The sequence below is a fragment of the Lactuca saligna genome, chromosome 5 (genome assembly GCF_052625555.1).
Source record: "Lactuca saligna cultivar CGN05327 chromosome 5, ASM5262555v1, whole genome shotgun sequence".
Lineage (NCBI taxonomy): Eukaryota > Viridiplantae > Streptophyta > Magnoliopsida > Asterales > Asteraceae > Lactuca > Lactuca saligna.
In genome coordinates, this window is record NC_136421.1 from 215,872,575 (window position 1) to 215,899,821 (window position 27,247).

Sequence of the window (27,247 nt, forward strand, 5' to 3'; positions counted from 1 at the left end):
ACGTTCCGGTTGTATGCGAGTTTGCGGATGTGTTACCCGAGGAGTTACCAGGTGTGCCTCCGGAGAGGCAAGTGGAGTTTCGTATCGATTTGGTTCCGGGAGCGGCGCCCATCGCCAAGGCGCCTTACCGTCTCGCTCCACCGAAAATGCAGGAATTATCCTCGCAGCTTCAGGAGCTGTTGGGGAAGGGATTCATTCGACCAAGTAGTTCGCCTTGGGGAGCGCCGATTTTGTTCGTCAAAAAGAAGGATGGTACACATCGGATGTGTATCGATTATCGGGAATTAAACAAGTTGACGATTAAGAACCGATACCCGTTACCTAGGATCGACGATCTATTCGATCAGTTGCAGGGGGCATCTTGGTTTTCCAAGATTGACTTGAGGTCGGGATATCATCAAATGAGGGTTCGCGAGGAGGATATCCAAAAGACTGCCTTCAGGACTCGTTATGGACATTATGAGTTCGTGGTGATGCCTTTTGGGCTCACCAATGCCCCGGCCGCATTCATGGATCTCATGAACAGGGTGTGCCGACCGATGCTGGATCGGTCAGTGATCGTATTCATCGATGATATTTTGGTGTATTCAAGGACTAGGGACCAGCATGAGGAACATTTGCGGGAGATTCTTCGGGTTTTGAGATCGGAAAGACTGTATGCCAAGTTCTCCAAGTGTGATTTCTGGTTACGAGAGGTCCAATTCCTCGGGCATCTTGTGAACCAGAAGGGGATATTGGTCGACCCGGCCAAGATTGAGGCGGTATTGAGGTGGGAGGTGCCGAGATCGCCCACCTAGATCAGGAGTTTTCTGGGTTTGGCTGGATATTACAGTAGATTTATCAAGGATTTCTCCAAGATCGTTGTGCCACTTACCAGGATGACCCGGAAGGGTGTTGCATTTTCATGGGGACCGGAGCAGCAGTCCTCATTTGAGACGCTTCGTCAGAAATTGTGCGAAGCTCCGGTGCTTGCACTCCCGGAAGGGATGGAGGATTTTGTGGTATATTGTGATGCCTCTATATCGGGTTTGGGGGCGGTACTTATGCAGAGGGGTCATGTGATAGCGTACGCTTCGAGGTAGTTGAAGCCTCATGAGTCGAGATATCCCACGCACGACCTGGAATTGGGGGCGGTGGTGTTTGCCCTCAAGATCTGGCGACACTATTTGTACGGGGTTCGGTGTACGATTTACACGGACCATAAGAGCTTGAAATACTTGATGGATCAGCCAAATCTGAATATGCGGCAGAGGAGGTGGTTGGATGTGGTGAAGGATTACGATTGTGAGATCCTGTACCACCCGGGCAAGGCTAATGTGGTAGCCGATGCATTGAGCCGTAGGGCGGGTAACGCCCCTATCCGAGATATTTGTATGAGGTTAACGGTTTTGACCCCGATTCTAGACATTATTCGAGGGGCTCAGATGGAGGCCGCAAAGTCGGAACACCAGAAGAAGGAACGGGTGGTAGGTCAGGTATCGGGATTTGTTACGGATGGTCGAGGGCTTATGACCTGTCAAGGACGGATTTGGGTGCCGTTTGTGGGCGGTGCGCGCACTATTTTGATGGAGGAAGCACATCGATCGAAATTCTCGATTCATCCGGGTGCTACGAAAATGTATTTGGATCTCAAGAAGGAGTACTGGTGGCCAGGTATGAAAAGGGATGTCGCTTGGTTCGTCGAGAGGTGCTTGACTTGTAGGCAGGTCAAGGCCGAACACCAGCGACCGCACGGTAAGCTGCAACCGCTAGAGATTCCCGAATGGAAGTGGGAACAAATCTCCATGGATTTTATCACCAAGTTACCGCGAACGGCGAAAGGAGTCGATGCAATCTGGGTAGTTGTGGATCGGCTGACAAAGAGCGCTCATTTCCTAGCTATTAGTGAGAGCTCTTCTGCGGAGAAGTTGGCTGAGATATATGTGAGGGAAGTAGTATCTCGGTACGGGGTGCCGATCTCGATTATTTCGGACCGCGACGTGCGTTTCACTTCCAGGTTCTGGAAGAAATTCCATGAAGAGTTGGGGTCTAAGCTACATTTCAGTACGGCATATCATCCTCAGACAGACGGCCAGAGTGAACGGACAATTCAGACACTCGAGGACATGCTTCGGGCATGTGTGTTGGACTTCGGAGGGAGCTGGGACACCTATCTACCTTTAGCAGAATTCTCGTATAACAACAGCCATCATTCGAGCATTGGTATGCCGCCCTTTGAGCTGTTGTATGGGCGGAGGTGTCGCACTCCCATCTGTTGGGGTGAGGTGGGACAACAGGTTATGGGTAGCACGGAGATCGTGCTTCAGACGACCGAGCAAATTCAGATGGTCAGGCAAAGGTTGTTGACCGCTCAGAGCCGGCAGAAGAGTTATGCAGACAGGCGACGGTCCGAGCTCGAGTTCCAAGTTGGTGATCTCGTGCTCCTGAAGGTCTCTTCCTGGAAGGGAGTGATTCGGTTCAGGAAGAGGGGCAAATTGGGGCCCCGGTATATTGGTCCTTTTCGTGTGATCGCAAGGGTGGGTCGGGTAGCCTACCGTTTAGACTTGCCAGCAGAGTTGGGACAGATTCACGATACCTTCCACGTGTCGCAACTGCGGAAATGTATAGCCGACGAATCAGCGGTGGTTCCGTTAGGGGATATTCAGGTGGATGCAAGTCTGAATTATGCTGAAAGACCTGTGGCCATCAAAGATCGGAAGATCAAAGTTTTGAGAAACAAGGAGGTACCCCTGGTATTGGTTCAGTGGCAGCATCGGAAGGGTTCAGAGATGACCTGGGAGCCGGAACATGAGATGCGGGAGCAACATCCTGAGCTTTTTGCCTAAGCGGGACTTCGAGGGCGAAGTCTTATTCTAGTGGGGGAGATTTGTAACAGCCCGAATCCCCAGGTATCTCCATTTCACACATTTTTATCATTCTGTGAGGGGACTCGGCGAGTTGGTAGTCGAACTCGCCGAGTCGGGTCGCGTTTTTGAGCGGGGGTTCGCATTCGGACTCGGCGAGTCCAAGGGATGGACTCGGCGAGTCCACGCTGTTTAATGAAACCCTAATTTCCCGGTCCTAAGCCCTATTTAAAGGACCTTATGGCCCTCATATGCGGCCACCTTGAACCCTAAGAGCCTCCATACGTCTGTAAGCCCTTGTGAGTGTGTTTGAAGGCCTTTTGTTCATCATTTTGTGTGATATTGCAAGGAAAGGAGGGAGAGGAGCAAGCTTGAGGTGTTGGGGAGCTTAGATCTGTTGCTATTTCATCAAGGGGGTCTTCTTGAGGTAATTTTCTGAGCCAATCTTCGTGTTTTGTGTTGATGGGCCAAATCTAGGGTTTCTTCTTGCATTTCTTGGCTTGAATAAGAAGTATGAGAGGTCCCATGGAGACATGGAACCTAGATCTGGACTTAAGCAGGTCCAGGAGACCCCTCATGTCAAGCTTTATGTCCATTCTTTTGAGTTAGAAGCTAAACTTGCCAAATAAGTGGTTGTTTCTTCAAAATGAGCCTTGTATGCATTGCATGGCAACCAAGACTGAGACTTTACGTGACAAATAAGTTTAGGAAGGCCAGATCTATGTATATATGGAACGGATCTGACCACAAAAGCCAGTTTTAGCTGGTGCATGGCATGGACTCGCCGAGTCTGAAGAACAGACTCGACGAGTCGCTTGAAGATTGTCCTTGAGACCATCCTGTGTGTAGTCCGGACTGAGTTGTGGGCGACTCAGTGAGTCGCAGAGAGTTGGAAAGGTGTTGACAGGTGGACCGAGTCAGGTTGGGACTCGCCGAGTTGACCTTCGACTCGGCGAGTTGAGTCGCGGTGGCCCTGTGATTCAGGCCCAGGTGGAACTCGTCGAGTCGGGGGAGTACTCGACGAGTCAAAAGGAAAATTCTTGAGAGTTGGTGAAAACGCGTAGACTCGCCGAGTCGCTATTGTGCACTCGCCGAGTCTGGTCCAAATTGTCTAAAGACTGCTGACCAAGTCAACCTGTGTTGACTTGATATGGATGGTCCACCTTAGTGGTACAAGTAATAATTATAGATTTATAATATCATAGGAGGATTGCAGCTCGAGGGTTCGAGCCCGAGTGATTCCAGGATTCACGATTAGCGACTTAGCGAGGCATACGAGGTGAGTCTTCTCACTATATAGTACCCGGAAGGGTTTTGACTGTGTGACCGGAAGGTCAAATATGATATGAAATATATGCCTTATGTGTGTTAAGTTATCTGCTATATGTGTCCTGTATGATATGTTTGATATCGGCCGGAAGGCGTAGTCATATGGACTATAAGGGTTGACGTGGGTAGGACCGGAAGGTTTACCCAATCGGGACGGAAGTCCCCTGAATACACATGGACCGGAAGGTCAAGGCCTGGAAAGGCGTATGTGCGTATGTTGTATTTTGGGAACTCACTAAGCTTTATGCTTACAGTTGTTGTATTATGTGTTTCAGGTACGAATGAGGACCGTGGGAAGGCGCCAGCGTGACCGTACACACACTTGGGGAAAACTATTTTATCTTTTGTTATGTAATCGGGTGTGACTACATTGTTACTTTGGAATTTAAACCTTTTACTCATGTTTTGATGGTTGTAAAAACGAAAATTTTTGGTTGGAAATTTTATGACGTTACATTAGATCAATAGCAAAACGAATAAGAAGAATCAAGTAGGCAGAAAGATAAGAGTTTCTCCATTCTAAGAAGAAGGGAGAGTAGCTTTTATGCTTTATGATAGGTCTTAATGATTAAGAACCATATCTCAATTGATCCTCTAAGTGAGTCTTGGTACAATTGTATGTCCAAGAAGAGGAATCAAAGATTGAAGAAATGGTCAAATCAAGAAGTCAATCATACTTCATTCCAAAACAAGTCTTAAAGTCAAGACTGTGACATTGAGTGAATAGTATTAAGAAGGTTTATAACATTCATCAATTGGGGAAAGTTGTGATGTCTTGGATAAGACAAAGACCAAATAAGACCAAAACTATGGAGTGTTTTGTTTTGATAAAAGCTACACTAACTCTTGAATATTTGTTTGTCAAGAAATGTTTATTGACAAAAGAATCTTATATGTCAAGGAGTCAGTGGGAGTCTTAATGGTCTTGAAAGGTTTCAAGAACAAATCAAATAAACCTTATTGATCATCACTAGCACACGAGTTGAGGTTTACAACCTATCGTGAAGACATTATTTTGTTTCTGTGCCAATCCAATCGAGTTAATTATGCATGTGAGTCCTATGAGTTCTCATTTGAATGCATAAAAGGCAAGGACCTTGATCAATGGAAAGTACATTGATAGGAAAAGGTGAGCTACTTAACTACTTGGAAAACGTGGTGGGCAGCTGTGCTACCATAAGGCAAGAAATCAAGATTAAGGAAGTTCGATCCATATGAGTTTGAATTTGTCGTAAACTTTGGTTTTTAACAAATTCACATGGATAGGAACACATACACCGTTTAAATCTAAGTGTCATAAGATTTCCTCCTTCATGAAAATGATTGTGAGAAAAATGCTTTCACTAAGAAAGATTTTAAAAGATAGTGATTGTAAAATTGCATTCTCGAATTCGATCATGGTTACGACATCCCTTTCCATAATTTGAATTGTGAGGTTTGGCAATTAGTCTTAATTGTTAAGACACACATATGAACTATCTAAGGCAAAAGTGTATAAGTTCAAGAAGCCTTGATAAAAGATTATCAAAGCACTAAGTATTAGAAACATGAACTTAAGAAATTCAATAAGTATTGTTTTTCTAAAAGTTAAGATGTTTATAAATACATGTCGAAGCTAGTGGGAGCATAAGTGTTATGTTTTATAATAATCATCATGATAGTGGGAGCATAAATGTTATGATTGTATGATTATTAAGGCACGTATTGCATAGTTGGCAATATTAATTATAGAAAACAAGAGTCATACTTTGCAAAGTTGTAAAGTTGTTTTGCTATAATTAAGGGAGAGAATATTATGCTTCATTTCAAATCTAAAGGATTAGGTTGTGGAATGTTAATAAATTTAGTCAAAGGTACATAGTGTGTTCTTAAAATTTCGATTATGATTACGGCATTCGTCTTCACAATTCGAATTTTGAGAACATAGCAAATAAAACATTGTGCATCATGTCCCATACGCTATGGGTATAGGATCGATTGCAAATGCTTTAATGTTTGACCATTCTAAAATTTTCCAAATGTCTAGTGCATTTAGAGGGAAAAGGGACTAGAATTGGTTTTGACTAAAATAATTAAACAACTATCAAAGGACAATCCAAAGTTCGACGAGGATTGGTCGCTTGTGAGTAGTTGGAAGTATAGTATTGGAAATTATGGAAATGTTTCCATATTGGATGGACAATATCGACATCATTACGAATAGATAAGATTCTATTAAGAAATGAGTTGTCATATGGAAAATATGGAAGCGTGTCCATATTAGGAAGTAAATATTGAAAATCTATGTCTAGATTAGAAACTTTTATGCAAAAGGATGTTCAAAGGAATGTACTTTGAGTGAGAGACATCATATCTAAGGAATTGTCTTGTAACAATCTCCGATAGAGGACTTTGTAATATCATTGGCAATAGTCTTTGAGACTTTAGTGCAGTGACATTACAAAAGGATCGTTGCATAAAGTGTTAGAATCTAGTATATTCTATAAGTAACAAGAATTTGATATTCTTACACTTAAGAAAATGGATTTGGAGTTGTAAAATGAGAAGGATTGGAAACGTGTTCAATTTGTCTATTTCACAAAAGTAAGAACCATAGGTAAACATTGTGTGCATGCTAGGAGCATGGGACAAGTGTTGGAATTCAAGTAAGAAGTTGATTACCCGAAACGACAAATAATGAGTAATCGATATGGTGATAAATAAAACGTGTTTTGTTTATACTCAAAGGTTTGAGGCCATATGGGATTAGTATTATTCTTGTGTTTCACTTTGCATGTTTTGACTTCCAGAATAATTGAGTTTATTAAGAATAATCGAATTATTCAAACGGGCCACAGTCGTTCATATGTTGGAAGTAGATATGAATGAAGAATGTCGTGAATTGGTGTATGGATTGTCTAGAAGAGTATTAGACATAAGCAAATGTTTGCTGCAACGTTCATGAGTGCTTATGAATATGATTTGAGCATTGGATTAAACCCACGCTCACTTGGATCACTATCTCGAGTGATTAGTGAGACGATAACATCTTATATTCTTGAAACCGAGATGTGTGAGTTGTATCTTGCTAATCGGTTGCACATTGATAATATGTAAATGCACTAGTAACTTGGTGTTATAAAACATATTGTTGTGTGTGATTTGGTTAATGAGTGCAAGCAAGCATTGTATCAAAGTTTATCCGTTCCTTTTATCCAAGGTAGGATAAAAGCGATATCTTTGGGCCCCTCGATGGTTTAGTGATGACATACGTAAATGCTCGGCCGGGCTAGGGCTAATTTGATTTGTTCAATTAGTCTGTCGTCATAAATCGGAAATCGAGATATAGTACAAAGAGAATGATTAGAAATCATATCTCATACGATATCTAGAATGGAGGAATATATGATCCCTTATCTAAGGACACGCGTATCTGATATGATCAGAGTTGACAGCGGCTTTGGAAAGCTACGATTGCAGATCGGGATCTGAAGTCATACGCAGAATAGTTGTTAGACTTATCCAAGTGGGAGACTGTTGGATTAGTGTCTAAGTCTATAACTATTTTGGTATGTACTTGACCCGATGGTGCATGGTCCTTTTGGGTTGCCTTCACCAAAGCAACTTGATTGGAGAAATGAATAAAGAGAGAGAGGATAATATGATTTATTAATATGTTATAAGAATAATATATTAAAGGAGAAATAATATTTGTTTAATTAATATTGGTCAATAATTAATTAAGAATTAGTTTCGTGATCAAATGTAATTAATTAAACTAGAGGGGCTGATTTGTAATTATGTGATAGTTACAAAATAAGGTAAGGATTATCTTATTTATATGGTGGACGAATTTAAGGTTGGAAAGCCTTAGAATTCGAGTATGATAAGGATTCAAGGATTATCTTATTGGTTGCTTAATGGATAATCAACTAGATAAGGATAATGACTGAAACCCTATCTCTACACCTATATAAACACCCCTAGGGTCATGAATTCATGTATCCCTTCCCAAGAGGTCCTAGATACGAATTCTAACCTCTCACCTCTCTCTTTATACCTTCTCCATTTGCTTATGGTGTTTGTGAGCCATTAGAGGAGTGACACTTGTGACTCTAAGCATTCCAAAGCAAATTCAAGGAGGAATTGGGATTGTTATTGCTACATAACAATCAAGGTATGATCTTAAACCTAATTACATATTAATATGATTACTTGTATGCTAGAATTAGGGTTTATAGTCTTGGATTCAAAGCATGTACAATAGAGAAACCTAGATCCAAGCATTAGGGTTTGTATGAGCACATAGGATGTCTTATGACTAAAACCCATCAAATTCCTCCTCTCTCCTCTCTCTCTCAAATCATCCTCTTTCCTAGTTGGTGTTTGTAAGCCATTAGAGGAGTGACAATTGTGACTCTAAAGCTCCAAGAACAAGAAGATCAAACAAGTGTCTCAAGGTATGATTCTATCTCTGATTTTGTGTTGTTCTTATACCTAATTAGCCATTAGTAGTCTTGGATTCAAAGCATGTTTAATTAAAGAAACCTAGATCCGAGCATTAGGGTTTGTATGCGCACTTAGGAATGTTCTTATGTACAAAACCCATCAGTGGTATCAGAGCCATGATTGGTTTCTATTAAATTGATGCTTGAATGTTTGAATCTTAACTGAAAAATTCGATTTCTTATGTTTCTAAATCATGGACTCGGCGAGTCCCATAGTGGACTCGGCGAGTTGGCCTGACTCGGCGAGTCCAGTGTGGGTACTCGGCGAGTCCGAGCGTTAGGATTAGCCAAAAACGGGATTTTTTTCATATTTATCTTATGGAAACTTACCTTAATCATATTAGATCAACCCTAATCCGATTTTGTGATATATATGACTATATTTTTGATCTAATTGAAGATAATTATCAATTAATAAAATATTAATTTTCCTTATATGATAATTATTAATCAAATATGGATAATTATGTGATTAATTGTTAATTTAAAATTATTTGTTATTTGATCCTTTATGTTTTAAATGTTTAAAACCTGTCCTCAAGTTTTGAAATTTATGTTTTGTGATTAAAAGTTTAATTTAGACAATTTAAATTTCAAACCCTAGAATTTTACAAGTTTAAAATACAACCCTATATACTAATATAATATTACAAGATTAATATCTATATATGTATAACTTAAATGCTAGTCTTACCGTTAGTAGGCCTCATTCACGAAGCCGGTCTATAAGGTGGATATAAGGTTGCGGCCTATAAAATGGCGCTTAATGGGTGTACACTCACACCCACCGCTCGCTTGATTGGTGGAGGGTCGTTAGCCGAACGGGTAGGATAGGGCAACCTCATCCTCTCATTAAAAGTATAATAAGAAATACAAAGTAACTACATGTTTTCTTAAAATTTCCCAATCTTAGTTACTTTAGGAAAAGTGAATTGATGCAATCCCATGAAGTTACACTTTGCACCTTGCTAAGAAGTTAGTGGAGCGTGTGTGGTTTACCGGCACACTAATTGGTTCTAAGAGAAGGTGGCAAAGGGTGATTCATTGTTTATCATAGTTCGATGGAGCGTGTGTGGTTTACCGGCACATCGAATAGGTGATCGTTACAATGAAGGCACCATGTTAATTTGCATGGTAATTCACACCCGCTTTGTGATCCTCGGTATCCCAGTTACAAACAAGAGGGGCATATCGAGATTTAAACATGCCATTGAAAAGTTTCAATGAATCTCATCCGAACCTAGGAATTCTCAATACATTTAGGACTTAAAGTTATGTTTTTCATGGTGGAGAATTAGTGAATCGTCATTCACTTACCTTCAAATTGTTTGCATATTAGATTACGGCATCCCTTTTCTAATGTGCAAATATTGTTGTTGGACCCTAGCCCTAATTTTCTTATTGGGTGAATATTAGGGATTCATATTCTAATCTATCTTTGTCCTTTCTATTTATAGATGTCGAACGCCAACAATGCTGCTGCGAGTTCTTTCACTTTGATGAGCCTTTGTCAAAAGGTCACCTTTGATGGAACGAACTTTAGCGAATGGATAAGATACATTCGCACGATTGCTCGCTATGAGGTTAAGAAGTATGTCCTCGATGAGAAGCTCGAGAAAATCAACCCCGAAATTGCTACTCCCACCGAAATCACCGCTTTCGAAACTCACGAGCGTGATGCAACGAAAGTGCATTGCATCATGATCGCGACTATGAACTCCGAATTCCAAAAGTCCTACGAGGACATGTATCCGTACGAAATGCACCAAGACTTATTGGAGAGATACCATCAAAATGCGATACAAGAGCGTTATGAGATTTTCACGAACATGATTTCCGCTAAGATGGGTCATGGAGAGTCTCTTACCGTGCACTTGCAAAAGATGCAAAGGTATGCCGACCGCCTTCGCAAGTTAAATGTTGACTTTGGGGAAGACTTGGCGATCGACATGGTGCTTCACTCTTTGCCTCCAAGCTACAATCAATTTAGGATGACCTATCACACGAACAAAGAAGAGGTCACCCTAAGAAAACTCCAAGGTCTCTTGAGGGTCGCTGAGAGCAACTTCAAGGACAAGTCTGTTGCACCTACTCCCAATCCGCCCGCTGCTCCTGTCTTGGCAATTGGACAAGGAAAGGGAAAGAAGAGGAAGGCTTCATCAAAGAACTATCGCAAGGTGAAAGCCCGAGATGGTGCCTCTTCTAGTGGGACCAAAGTTGATCCCGCTAAGCCCTGCTATAACCCGAAGGAGGCAGAGTGCCACCACTGCCACAAGATAGGACATTGGAAGAGAAGTTGACCGGAATACTTACAAGCCATCAAGGAAGGAAAGATCAAGCCATATTTCGTAGGTATATATACAATTAAATCTAACGATTCATCTCACAATACTTCTTGGGTTCTTGATACCGGTTGTGGTTACCACATTTGTTCTAATGTGCAGGGACTAAGAAGAAGTAGAGACGTGGAGCATGGAAGAATAAATCTAATCATGGGGAACAGAAGATCGTCGCCTGTGACCAAGATTGGAGTGTATTCTTTAGTGCTTAGGAATAGTTTATCTTTAGATTTGAACAATTGTTGCTATTCGCCAGAAATGGCTAGAAACATCATTTCTTTTCATGGTTTGTTTAGACAAGGTTTTAGATTTTCTTTTAATAATGAGAATGGTTCTATTTTAGCTTATCTAAATGGTGTCTTTTACTTTGAAGCTATACCATGTAATGGAATTTATGAAACTGTTATGATTGTTGATAACTTAGGAAATGATGTTTTGTACTTGGATTCTTCCAATAGTATGGATAAGGCATCCTTATGGCATTGTCGTCTTGGACATGTCAACAAGAAACGCATAGCCCAACTCCACAAGGATGGAGTGTTGGAGTCATTCGACCTTGGGGAAGATGACACATGCGAGTCTTGTTTACTTGGAAAGATGACTAAGTCACCCTTCGCTAGTATGTGCGAAAGGGGTGAGGGTCTATTGGATCTCATACATACCGATGTGTGTGGACCGTTTAGATCTACCACGAAGGATGGAAACCGCTTCTATGTGACTTTTATCGATGACTATAGTAGATATGGGTATATCTACTTAGTCAAGAAAAAGTCAGAAACTTTTGAAAAGTTCAAAGAGTTTAAGAATGGAGTGGAGAATCAATTGGGCAGTAAGATCAAGATGCTTCGATACGATCAAGGAGGAGAGTACCTAAGTCTTGAATTCCACGATTATCTCAAGGAGTGTGGAATAGTTTCACAATTGACGCCACCTAGGACACCACAATTGAATAGTGTGGCAGAAAGGCGTAATCGAACTTTGTTGGACATGGTTCGCTCTATGATGAGTCGTGCTTCGCTATCTATCTCTTTTTGGGGCTATTCCTTAGATACTGCCGCCCATATCCTTAACTGAGTCCCTACTAAGAAGGTTGTCAAAACACCTCACGAGATGTGGACGGGGAAAGCTCCTTCGTTGGCACAAATCAAGGTTTGGGGTTGCGAGGCTTTCGTAAGACGAGATACTCACGACAAGCTCGAACCTCGTAGTGAGCGATGTATTTTCATCGGCTACCCGCAGAAATCCTTTGGATATCTCTTCTTAAGATCGAAGGACAATATTGTCTTTGTTGCGAGTAGAGGAGTTTTCCGAGAGCGAGAACTCATAAGCCAAGGAGACAGTGGGAGGCAAATCGATCTTGAAGAGATTCAAGAATCGATAGATGAAGGAACCTCTACCGCTGACACTCAACCCAAGGAGGAAACTCCAATTGAACCAATTGACATATCATTACCTCTTAGACGTTCCGAGAGAGTTAGGTTTCAACCCCAGTTGTATGGTTTTCATATTACTACCGAAGGGGACACATATATTAGTGATAGTACACTAATAAACCTTGATGAATCTAATAGCTATATGGAAGCCATGGCAGGCCCGGAGTCTGCGAAATGGAAAGAGGCAATGGATAGCGAGATCCAATCCATGTATGATAACCAAGTTTGGAATTTGGTTGATAATGTACCCGGACGTAAGAACGTTGGGTGCAAATGGATCTTCAAGAAGAAGACCGACGTGGATGGAAAAGTACACACGTATAAAGCACGATTGGTTGCGAAGGGCTTTACTCAAACTCCCGGAGTTGACAATGAAGAGACCTTCTCACCAGTTGCGAAGATAAAATCTATTAGAGTGATGCTAGCTATTTTTGCATTTCATGATTATGAGATTTGGCAAATGGATGTCAAGACCGCTTTCCTTAACGGGAAGTTGGCTGAGGATGTTTACATGGCTCAGCCAGAGGGGTTTGTGGATCCGAAGCATCCGAATAGAGTGTGTAAGCTTGAGAAGTCCATTTATGGACTAAAGCAAGCGTCTCGCAGATGGAATCTTTGCTTCGATGAGATAGTCAAAGAGTTTGGATTTGTACGAAGTGAAGATGAATCGTGTGTATATGTCAAAGCCAGTGGGAGTGTAGTAAGCTTTCTCGTTCTATATGTCGGTGACATATTACTCATAGGAAACGACGTCTCGACTCTGCAGGAGGTTAAGTCCTGGCTCGGGAAGTGCTTTGCTATGAAGGACCTCGGAGAGGCTTCCTATATTTTGGGAATAAGGATAGTAAGAGAGAGAAGTAAGAGACTAATAGGGCTTAGTCAGAACACTTACTTAGAGAAGGTACTAAAACATTTTAGTATGGAAAACTCGAAGAAGGGAGAATTACCGATACAAAGCAATGCCAAGTTGATTAAGACTCAAAGTCCGAGTACCGAAGCTGAAATAGCTTAAATGAGCCGAGTTCCATACGCTTGCGCAGTTGGATCAATCATGTACACTATGACTTGTACTCCCCCTGATGTAGCCTTTGCTTTGAGCATGGTTAGTAGATATCAAGGGAGCCCTGTAGAGCTCATTGGATTGTAGTGAAGAATATCCTTAAGTACCTTCGAAGGACGAATGAATGGTTCTTAGTCCTTGGAGGGAGTGATGACTTGAAGGTGCGAGGGTATAGTGAAGCCAGTTTTCAGACCGACAGGGACAACGACCATTCGCAGTCGGGCTGGGTCTTTACCCTGAATGGAGGAGCAGTAACATGGAAAAGTTCCAAGCAGGAAACCATAGCTGATTCAACGTGCGAATCAGAGTACATTGCAGCAAGCGAAGCGTCGAAGGAGGCAATATGGCTAAAGAACTTCATTGGTGATCTTGGAGTTGTACCTGCCATAAAGGAGCCCATGGAGATTTTCTGTGATAATGAAGGTGCGGTTGCCTTGACCAAAGAACCGAGAGATCATGGTAGATCACGACATATCGACAGAAAATATCACTTTATTAGACATCGTGTAGAAGAAGGACAACTCGTAGTGAAGAGGATATCATCAGAAGATAACCCAGCAGATCCGCTTACGAAGGGACTGAGTAGGGTTAAGCATTTGCAGCATGCTAGGAGTATTGGGCTGAAGGATGATATTAGCGTAGATTAGATAGTATTAGAAACGTGTAATAGATAAATGTAATTAACATTTGATGATTAAATAAAGGAGTTTTATTTATAAGTAATGTTACTATCTTATGTTAATTGTTTAACTATTGTTTCACTTTGCATGTTTTGACTTCCAGAATAATTGAGTTTATTAAGAATAATCAAATTGTTCAAACAGTCCACAATCGTTCATATGTCGGAAGTAGATATGAATGAAGATTGTCATGAATAGGTGTGTAGAGTGTCTAAATGGTGTTAGACATAGCAAAGGATTGCTGCAACGTTCATGAGTGCTTATGAACTAGGTTTGAGCATTGGAACAAACCCGCGCTTGCTGGAATCACCTTGTGGAATGTGATAGTAAATGGGTGATCGCAAGATGATAATATCATATAGTCTTAAAACCTAGATATATGGTTTGTTATTTGCTAATTGATTGTACATTGATAACGCGAAAATGCATTGGTAACTCGATGTTATAAAACACATTGTTGTGTATAGTTGGTTAATGAATAAGTAAATGCATATAAGTCGAAGTTTATCTGTAACTTTTATCCTTTGAAGGAAAAAGTGATATCTCGGCCGCTCGATGATTTGATTTGACTTATGTGTCGGGCCCGGTCAGAACTGAATTGATGTGTTCGATTAAGTTCTATGTCAAATAAATCGGAAATCGAGAAACCAAATGCTAGACTAACTATTCCATAGTATTGTCAACATGATATCTAACAGAGGACTGTACGATCCCTTATCTGAAGGACAAGATTGATTAGATCAGAGTTTGACAGCGTCTTTGAGAGCTACGATTGCAAATCGGAGTGTACCTGCGCATATAGTTACTAGACTTATCCAAGTGGGAGACTGTTGGAATAGTGTCTAAGGCTGCAACTATATTAGGCAAGTATTTGACCCGATTGTGCATGGTCCTTTTGGGTTGCCTTCACCATAGCAACTTGGTAGGATGATTTATTATGAGAGAATAGATATTATTAATATATTATGAGAATAATATAAAGAATAATAATATATTTATTTGATTAATATAAATCATAGATTAATTAGTATTAATTTGGTGACTTAAGGAGATTAATTAAATAAGAGGGTATAAACTGTCAATTGCTTGATAGTTAAATTTTAGACTGTAAATCCTTATTGGATAAAGGGTTGGACGATTTCTAGGCTAGGATAAGCCTAAATTCGTCCAAGGCATTATCTTGGAAGGATTTGGATTGCTTTGAGTAATAGTTATCCAACTAGGGTTTGAGTTGTAACCCTTAAGGAGTCTACAAGTATAAATAGACCCTATGGGAAAGGGAATTCAGTACCTCCTCTAAAGTAAGGATACCCTGGCCGAATTCCTCCTCTCGCCTCTCTCTCAAATCATCCTCTTTGCTAGTTGGTGTTTCTAAGCCATTAGAGGAGTGACAATTGTGACTCTAAAGCTCCAAGAACAAGAAGATCAAACAAGTGTCTCAAGGTATGATTCTATCTCTGATTTTGTGTTGTTCTTATACCTAATTAGCCATTAGTAGTCTTGGATTCAAAGCATGTTTAATTAGAGAAACCTAGATCCGAGCATTAGGGTTTGTATGCGCACTTAGGAATGTTCTTATGTACAAAACCCATCACAAGTGTGGGTTACTCCAGTACTCAAAATATTCGTTCCATGTACTCACGAGCATTGGTCGCAATCTTTATGACATGTTCATCTCCATGAACAATCTACCATTAATACACCATGACAATATTAAATTACTACTTACTTCCAAGAGTATGACTGATTGTGGAAGTTTGAATAAATTAATACTATGGAAGTGGTTGAAAACATGCAAAGGAAACACAAAAATATATTAATGTAAATGATAGCTTCAAATTATTATGAAGTCTCCACAAAATAATCACCAAGTCAAATAAAATACAAACTGTATCAGTTCCAAAATATAAAAATATAAACTAAGTAATCAAACCAACTCACTAGCAAATCTAATGCCTATAAATCTAGTATGACCATCATTCTTGATCTGTGATAATGGTTTGGTGAACGAATCGGTTGGGTTTTCTTCAGATGATACAAGACTCACTATGATGTCTTCATCTTTGACAAACTTTCGGATGTAATGGAACTTTATGAGTATATGTCTTGTGCATTTGTTTTCATAGGGTTCCTTAATCAATGCGGTTGCACCCTCATTGTCACAAAAGATCACAACGGGATCAACTATTGTAACAGTTGTGAATTTTTCGTCATTGATTGTTACTAGGAGTTAGGATTGACTCATAATAACAAAAACTTTCCATATTGAAGGATAATATGAAAAGTGGAGTCAAAAATAAAGTAATTAAAAAGTAAAATGGTTCATGTATTTGGAAAATACGCAACCTAATGATCCCAAAAATATAAACGTCGAGAAAATCTAACTTTGATTGACAGAGTTATGATTTTTTGATGAATAGAAACCAACCATGTTAATAATGATATTGACGTCAAAAAGAGAAAAAAAGAGAACAGTTAAGTTTCAGCTAACACTACAATAAGGAAATTTGTAGTAAAGCATGAGATAAGAACTTAAGAAGGAAGAAGGGAAAAAACTGGAAGTCATATGAAGGAGATATGATTTTTATAAAATATAAAAATGTGGGTTAAAAATGAAAGTTACAATTAGAAGATGCAACCTAAAGGAAAGTTGTAGTTCTAGGAAAGAGCTAAACAAATATATAAAGAGGGTAAGAAACAAAGTTCATATGAAGAAAGTATTAAATTTTAAAAAAGATTTAAGGGTGTACTGTGCATGTCATGCCCGTAGCGCACATCTTAGCACCAGATTCGTCGGAGATTTGGAAACGTGGACCACCAAAATGGTGACACGTGGCAAGATATGGATGGGCCACAAAACAAGTGCATGTTGTGCATGAGAGTGTCCAACACGCACCATCACTATAAATAAAGGTGCTTGCCTCCTGGTTTTTCATCTTAGACCAACCTCCAAACTCTCTCTTTATACTTCAGTACTCTCTCGATGGCAAGAAACTCCGATTACAACGGTTCGTGCACTTCTCGAGATGTTATTAGAGTGAGTTCATGATCCCTATTTTACTGTTTTAAAATGTTTTCAAGGTGGTGGAATACATGCTTAACAAATGATTTTATAAAAATATTTATTTTATAAATGTTAAGTCATTTTATAATAAGTTAGATGACTTAGGATAATATAACTGTAGATACTATACATAGATTTAAGCTACGATCTGTGTCTAAAGGATATAATGCCCTATAATCTAGGCGTAGGTATTACCTAGATGTTACAATGACTAAATCCCTAGGAAATCATAGTACCTAAGAGTTATACTTGACAAGATTTAGGACATGTATTGTACATAATTATTACGCTTGCAAAATATCCTATTAAAATAATCACAATTAAGGTGTGTGTGTGTATATATATATATATATATATATATATATATATGTATATATATATATATGTATATATCATTTGATGATATATACCCAAGAGAGGTATATACAAAGATAATGTGATGTGTGTGTGTGTGTCTGTATATATATATATATATATATATATATATATATATATATATATATATATATATATATATATATATATATGGGTAATTATAATAAAGATAAAAGATTAAAATATAAAATATAAAAGCCTAGGGTTAATGCGTTAGTGAGTTGGTTATTCATCCAAAAGCATTGATTACATTCAACATATCCTCAATACCTATAATCGTTAATCTTGCAAGAGCTAGGAAGTTATGTATAGATCTATATGGGGACATGACAACCCCACCTGCGATTGCTAGCTACAATCCTGACATGATACCTTCTATATAATTTGCTATTCGATGTCCGATGAAGCGTCATGATTAGGGGTACATATATAATCGTAGTGTCGATTATAGGGGCTCACGTTAATACATAAAAAATTGCTTAGAGTTTAGATTATCATTAGGGACGCTTGGTATGGTAATTAAAATACGTAAGGATCGTTAGAAATCCTTAAAAGACAGTAAATTAGGGTTAAAAAAAAGATAATCCTAATTAAAATACGTTAGGATCATTAGATATCCTGAAAAGATAGTAATTTAAGATTTATAAAAGATACCCTAAAAAGATAGAAGGCCAAATAAATAAATAAGAAATGTTTTCACAAAAGAAAAATATTCTTAAAAGAAATTCAAAATAAAAACCCGTGCACTCACCAACATTATGTTGACTTTCAAAATGCATGTATTCTCAGGTTAATAGGATTGTCGCTCTTTATACCGTCACACTGCTCGGTGTTTCCGCCAAAGGCTAGACAGGGGGTGTGACAAAGATGGTATCAGAGCACAAGTTTAGCTATAGCAAATTAGTATTTCCCTAGGAATAGTGACTAAAGTATTTCTTCAGGAATTACGACTATAGCTTAGGTCAAATACTCCGATTGGGTTTGTCCTCAAACCTGTAAACTATTAATTTTATACCATAAAAATTTCCCACTGATAGATTATGTATTGGAAATGTGACTAGACTGGAACTATCGCATTGGGTTGCTGGATTTCAGAACAACTATATGCCAAAATGGTCCTGCCTACCAACTTTCCTACCTGGCCGATCCATACATAGTTTAGAAGTATATAACAATTAATAAACTGCCAATCAAAAATAAACATATTCGAAAACGCAACACATAAAGAAGTATCCAGGAAATTCAGTGTGTAAAAGTTTTGTCACTCCTAAGCATAGCCTGATCAACTATGTTTAGTCTTGAGTGAACCAATACAACATTTGAATTAGGATAGACAAATGAAACATAAAAACCATAAATATATAAATACAATCCCAAACCAAATAAATATATGTCAAAATACATCATAAAGTATTAAAATACAAAATAAAACCCACAAATCTACTCCTCACTACCCTCCGACTTGGTCTTGGTCTCCTTGTTGTCGTCATCGTCGTCGTCATCATCGGTGTCTCCAGGATGCGTGCTTGAAGGACCGACACCATCGTAACCATTGTTGCGTGACTGAGAAGGGGGTGGTACAACGGGATCCGCACTAGGAAATGGCGGATGATCCATCCCCAGATGTCGCATCATCGCGACAAGCGAAACCATCAGGCAATGATGCTCATCCTGTACATTGGTAAGACCCCGCATTACATCTCCAAGAGTAGGCTCCGGACGATCAGGCTTCACGTGCCTAGGTATCTAAAGCTTCACAAAGGCAGGATCAGGATTGACTTTCGGCTCCACCTGCCGAATCAGCTCGACAATGTCATCCCCCGGTACCCACCATGGCTGGCCCGCATCCCTAGTTAAACCCGCATCTTCCCAAGGGCTGTAATACCCAACTCCTGGATAGATATAAGGACCATCCCACTAGTATCTACCCCAAAAGATAGGGCTAACCTAGTAACCAAGTGACCCCCACAAATCCTGCTCGAGGATGTGGTACCTAGAGCCATACCAGGTAAAGAGCAAGGGCGAATACATGACCACCTACAATCGATTGTAAGAGGAAATATAGAAGAGGGAATACTAAATGTAAACAATAATCACTGCCTATGGGGTTGGGTTTGGGAGAAAGAAGAGTGATGGTGATGGAGGTGGTTCAACAATGGATTGATGGTGGAAACAAGAGAGTTACAGGGGGTGTTTTTTTCGAGTTGCAAGTGTGTGTGTTTTTTTCGAGTTGAGGTATGTGTATGTATATGTGAAGTGTTTGTTTAAGTTTCAATGTGTTTCAACAAGGAAGAAGACGAAGTGTGTGTATGTGTGTGTGTGAGAGAGAGAGAGAGAGAGTACGGTGGGGTGGTCGGTGGCTATATTATTATTTTTTTTTAAAAATCAAAATTACATTAAAATAATTATAGAAAAAGGAAAAAAAATAAAATAAAAGGCATAATCATATTTTCAAGTTGTTGAGGAACCAAAAACACAAAAAAAACCTTATTTTTGAACCTTCTATTAAAATAGAAAAATATTTGAATTCCATCCAAAATTTTTTGAATACCACAAGAATAAATCTTAGGGTTTGTCAAATGGTTTTTATATAAGTTGGTAACTTATAAATAGTTGAATATATATATATATATATATATATATATATATATATATATATATATATATATATATATATATATATATATATATATATATGGCCCATCATTTTAATTGAAAGTGCTTTATAATTTTTTTTTTTAATTAACGAGCTTCCATGAGTTTTTTTTTTTAGTAAAAAGCTCTTATTTCCATAGCTTTTTTATATTGTTTCAGTAAAGTTTTCTCTTGAGTTGTTTCACTAAGATAGGTTGTTAGAAATATGGTTTAGTGGTACTTGGAAATCTGAGAATCGTGATAATCACTTTCAAATTGAAGTATTTGGGTGGTACTCCCAAATCCTTAATTGGATAAGACTCAGATAAAATCAGAAAGAAAAGAAAAAGATGGTGAGATGGTGTAATTTCGTGAGTACCAGAAAAGTGACTAAAATTTGTTATAAACCTTCCTTATCTGAAAAACTATCAAAACTGTCATATAACAGTTTTTTCTCAACAGTAAAAACTGTCATAAAAATTAATTCAAAGTCAAAACCGGATCAAATATTCAAAATTTGGATTTTCTGATGCATTTTTAATACAATAATTTGGCTCTGCCCCTTAGACCCCGCCAGGGGCTGCCGCCCCTTAGACCCCGCTCTCAGGGGCACTGCCCCCGGACCCCCGTTCGTTCAGGGGTTTCGCCTCTAAATGACAATATACTTTAATACTTGATCAAATTTAAACAAATGTATATTCCACACATTCTTTACTTGTTTAATATTTATCAAGATCATTAGTAATTCTTATTACACTTAAATAACACCGATGATAACAAATCACCAAGATAAGTGTTTGATCTTTCAAGCGATAAGAAATAAACGATGATAAAACCAAAACAATAACAAAATAGACAAAGTTTTTTATTATGAAAAATATATATAAAATGAAAATTCTTTTTAAAATTTTTGACGAAAAATAACTCGGTATTATGGATGTTTTTACTGTACTGTCAATAGCCCGAGGTATTTTTGTCATTATCTAAAATTCCAAATTATACAACGTAAAATTAAAAAAAAAAAAAAATACATGACCACGAAAGCACATAGATGAAACTTAATTTATAAAAAACACGTGGTAAATGGCAGAGAGGATATTAAAAAGAAAGAAAAAATATTATATTATTATTATAAAGGAGGAATCATTATGATTGCTGTTGCTTTTGTACTGTGGTGGCTGTCTATTACTCTATTGCATTTAATGAAACTTCCTTAGACGGTCAACTGCGATCCCAACCGCGTATACGCTATAACGCTTAATTAAACCGGAAGTTCTAAATATCGCTTTCAATCCTCTATCTATCGCGTAGTTATATTTTAACCCCGGATGTATACCATATGACACCATTTCAATCCCCTCCTAGTATTTTACAAATAAATAGTATATGTCCATGTTTAAAAGGTACATGTTTGATGATTCCACATATATGTCCATGTTTGACAACAAGATTTTAACAATAGATAGTATATGTCCATGTTTAAAAGGTAGATGTTTGTTGATTCCTCCACATATATGTTTGACAATAAGATATTAAGAATTTTTAAGAGTTTTATTTTTCAAAAAAAAAAAAAAACTCGAATAAAAAAAATTATTCATGAATACGAGATTAAAGCGTATATTTTAAATAAAAATAAAAATTTTAAGGTATTTCAACTCATTTATCTTCCACCACACCAACATACGAGGTTCATTGTACTCCCATGAAAGTTTTTTTGTCACATAACTTCACACATACTTAAAAACACAATGATTAGTACTCAACTCGACATATTTTTTAGCTTACTTATTTTCTATTGAAATAAGAGAAGTGGGTCTAAAAATAGAGTTAATTGCCCCATATGATCTATGATAATATATGAGTTTTTTTTATTTAACTTTGGTTTTTTTTACGAAATACTGATGAATTTTTTATACTTGTTTTTTATAGATTACGAAACTGTTTTTGTTTTCCATGGACATATATAACATTAAGTAGGCGAGACAAAATACTACAAAGATGACAAAATTTATAAATTGATTTCACACACGTAAAAAAATATAATTAGATAATGATTTCATATTGGAATCTAAAATAAAAATAAAACTAATAACTAAAGATAGACAATTCAAATTGTACCTCAGTATATGCATCATTAATCCGTTATGATAAAAATAACAATCAAGTAACTTTAATAAAACTGAAACAAATGAAAAAGAAATTTATATAACAATAGAATTACAAAACAAAAAACATACTTAATTGTTGATTTATAAAAAAAAAACTCGAAAGTATACAGATTGAGACATGTTTGATGAAGTGTCTTGAGGATTTGAAATTTTATTCAATGTTGGATCTTGAATCTAACAAATCTTTTTATGCTACATTCATGTTTGTAATACATGAAAATTTTCAGGAATTTTGTGATACGTATGTGTCCTCTACAACCATAGATTATATGTCAATTGATACGTATGTGTCCTCTACAACCATAAATTTTCAGGAATTTTCAGGATCTTGAATCTAACAAATCTTTTTATGCTACATTTATATGTTTTTTTAGTTTATAGTTTTTAACTATAGATAACCAAATTTAAACTACCAAAACTACATGTCAATTGATTTTTCTAAATTAATTAATTATTAAAGGTTAATTTGTAATTAATGTATTAAAAAATATTATTATTAGTTAAGAAGAGTTGTCTCAAGGCCCAAGATCCTATCTTTGATAATCTTCCCTAATAAATGAAAATAATTTTACCACACGTCACTCTCTTATTAACTTGGACACATGTAGTTTTTTGGTATTTTTGAATAAATGTTTTTTCCATGTGTCATTTTCTCATTATTTATCTTTTTTTAATTAACACATTATATTTATACCTCAATTATTAATTGTCTTATTTGAAAATAACCATTAAATTACAATATTACAACTCATATACTATTGAATATGTTTCATTTTAGATTCAAATTCTAAATTTTAAATTTCAAATTTAAATAAATTTTTGTTTAAACCTTCATATTTAATTTTTTTATTTTATCCAACCCGTATAACATATAGGTATCACAACTAGTTAATATTAATTAACCCGAACCGAAATCCATGCTAAACTGTTTTTGTATCTAACTTGATCTATTTTGATAAAGTTGATAGACAAAAAGTTATAAAGCTTTAAAAAATTTTCTTTCCTTCCTATGTGATATAAGTTTGAAAGTTTAAACAAGATGCCAACATAATCTTTTTCTATTTTGGCGTCAACTATATTGATTGAGCCAAGAAATCTTTAGTAAGTGACCATTTCTTTTAAGATAACAATAACGATTCCTTAAATGTATGTATGTCTAACTTGGTTAAAGTTACAAATAAATATGTTGAAATGTTTGATTATTGAGTTGTTTTTTCAATAATACCATCTGCGGTAAATATAGTTTTAATGCCACATATAAAATGCAATTTAGTTAATGTCTTATTTTAACTACTCATTCACACATACCTTAAATACCATTCCTAAGAGTACATATTGGTTTCAAATAGAACTTGAACCCTAAACATATTAACCTATTATCCGAGAGACATATTTCCAACACTTTTGATATCAGTAAGCTACAAGACCTTCTTTAATACTATCTAAATCATATATTCTTGATAGATGACAATACAATCGTCAATAAATTGATCGCTTATTCTTATTGTGTAAATTGTTTTTTATAAACTTCGCCGTTGAAATTGAACGCGCACCACTAAGAAAGTAGCAATGAGCAAAGCCAATGTTAACTTTATTACAATATATACAACTTGATATATTATATACCTGTCTGTTTCAACCATCATATTCTCCAATAATTTAAATTCTCCAAGTTATCAAATTGTGAATCTCGACATATATCAATAATATATTTTAAAAGTTTGCTCTATATGCTCTAAGATCATGTTTTATAAACTCGTTAATCTTCTCCATTTCAAATAATTGAAAAGACTTACTTAAACATAAAGGTCATAAAAACAAGTAAGTTGTCTTTACTTCGTTAAAACGATTGTTGACCTCTTAGAATTCATAGTTATGGCTGAACTCAACTTGTCCCTATCATGGGGTTGGGGTCATCCTTGCCCCTATCTCAAATCAACTTGATGATTCTTTAGTTAAATATGATTAGGAGTATCATGACATGATATTTTTTTTGTCATCTGTAATTCTATAATCCGCTATAATAATTAAAAATATTTTACACTGATTATTATGATTATTATCTAAAGAAGGATAAAACAATAAAAAAATATTTTATACTGATTATTATCTAAAGAAGGCTATAACAATTAAAAAAATTTATACTATTATTATCTAAAGAAGCATTTTAATTAATTTATTTATTTTTATCAATTGTTTATGGCTTAATGCAAATAAAGGACTGAAATGTAATTAAAAATTCTCCGAGGTCCAAATGGTACTTTCTCACTACTACCTTCTACTGCTTTACCTGCCAAAAGAAAGTCCTCGTCACTGAATCTTCCTCCCAGCTCCCTCACTCCCCCCCACGCGTTCATATTGGTCGTATTCTTCTCTAATCCTCACACGTTTGTTTACCCTCTTCAGGTATAAGTATATATATTCATTTATATATCAAATTCATCTTCAACCTCTTCACATCTCCAATTTCTCCATTAAAGTTCAAGATCTCTGTTTCCTTGTTCACATTCCCCCAATTCTAATCCACCTTTTCACACCCACTACAGATCTTATATTAAACCATGGAAATCAGTTCAATTCCTTTCTTAAACCAAGAAGAATACTCGTATTTCTACAGCTTCTTTCAAGAGCTCGACAACAATAGCAACATAGGTGATATTTCGATCAACAAACGCCGGAAAATTGATGACCCCACCGACGAAAATAACTCGTTAAAAGAAATTCTCAACACCATCTCGTTTATCGACGATCTGGACATCCCCAATTCGACTTTCGACTTCGATTTTCAAAAACCCAGTTCGAATTTCGCTTCAGAAACCACGGAGAGAGTCAGGAAAACATCGCCGCCGAAATTCGACGGCGGAGCATCGTCATCGACGGTGACGGAGGAAATGGTTTCCGGTCAGTTCCATGGTGGCGGCGCCGGAGGACCGCAGCGGAGGTTGTGGGTGAAGGAGAGGTCGAAAGGGTGGTGGGAGTTTTACAACAGCGATGAATGCCCTGACATGGAGTTCAAAAAAGCATTCCGAATGAGTAAAGCAACATTTAATATGATTTGTGACGAACTAGACTCCGCTGTCACCAAAAAAGACACCATGCTTCGGATGGCAATCCCAGTTCGCCAGCGGGTCGCCGTCTGCTTGTACCGTTTGGCAACTGGCGAACCACTGCGAACTGTGTCAAACTTATTTGGACTAGGCATTTCAACATGCCACAAGCTAGTCCTAGAAGTTTGTGCTGCCATCCGTACAGTCCTAATGCCTAAATACCTCCAATGGCCCAATGAGGCCCGCCTCGAACAAATCAAAGCTGAATTTGAGTCGCTCTCGGGCATACCCAATGTATCTGGATCAATCTACACTACCCACATTTCGATAATCGCGCCAAAAGTTAGCCCGGCAGCCTACTTCAACAAAAAGCACACCGAACGAAACCAAAAATCATCGTACTCGACCACAGTCCAGGGCGTGGTTGACCCAAGTGGCGTCTTCACTGATATTTGCATTGGATACCCTGGCTTGATGTCTGACGACAAAATCCTGGAAAAGTCTGCACTTTTCCAGAGATTCAACATGGGTCATTTAAAAGATATACAGGTAGTGGGCAGCGCAAGCTATCCACTACTCGACTGGCTTTTGGTCCCGTATACGAGCCAAAACCAGACATGGAGTCAACACTCATTCAATGAGAAAATTGGTGAGGTACAAAAGGTGGCAAAAGATGCATTTATGAGGCTAAAAGGGAGATGGACGTGTTTACAGAAGAGGACAGAAGTCAAGCTTCAAGATTTGCCTGTTGTTTTGGGTGCATGTTGTGTTTTACACAACATTTGTGAGATGAATAATGAGACAATGGACGCGGATTTGGGGTTTGAATTGTTTGATGATGAGATAGTTGCGGGGGAAAATGCTAGGGGTAAGATGGTAAATGCAGTGCAAGTTAGAGATAGTATTGCACATAATCTATTGCATCATAGCCATGGAGGTAGTGGTTTTAGATGATAATTTGGTTGTGATTTGAGAAAAAATAATTGTAATTTGAATTGACAATTACATTTTGCTTAATAGTATTTTTTTTATAAAACGTTGGTATTGGTTTACAAGAATAAATTATTTACTACATACTATTGGTATTTACTCCATACTAGAACGTTAAAAAAATTTCCCCATTAAGTGGTTAGGAGATTGTAACGATTATATATGCTTTGGGTAATTGTTGATTTATTTTGAGATATATATTGCCAACTTGTTAACTTATAAAGTAGACATAACTAAATCAACTAATGTATAAACAAATATGTCATACTTGTTTTATTTAATAGTGAATACAGTGTTATACTTGATCCATCTCCGATACACTCAAATACATGTCATGTACATGGACATTACCTTTTCTTTACCAATTAAATTAGTAATGATACTTATGTCATAACACGACATATATTATAAAGGGTCATTGTTATTAACATCAATTAAATTAGTAACGATACTTATGTCACAACATGACATATATTATAAAGGGTTATTATATATATAGTCCATTCTAATTTTTGTGACTTATGGACTATTAAACTCAATAAAAGTATGTCATTTACATAATTTTCTTGAATGTGAAGTGATCTTTTTGTTAAGAATATTAGGAACAAAACCGGTCCATTGGTTTTCCATGCCTTGGGAGAAGGTGCTTAATTATGCTAATTTATTTGTAACAATCCAATATAAATTTATGTTTATAGAAAACAATTATTAAGAAAGTTAGATTGAAGTCATAAACAATAGTCCACAAATATGATAATTGAGCGGGATATTTGGTATAATTTAAGAGTTCTCTTTTTT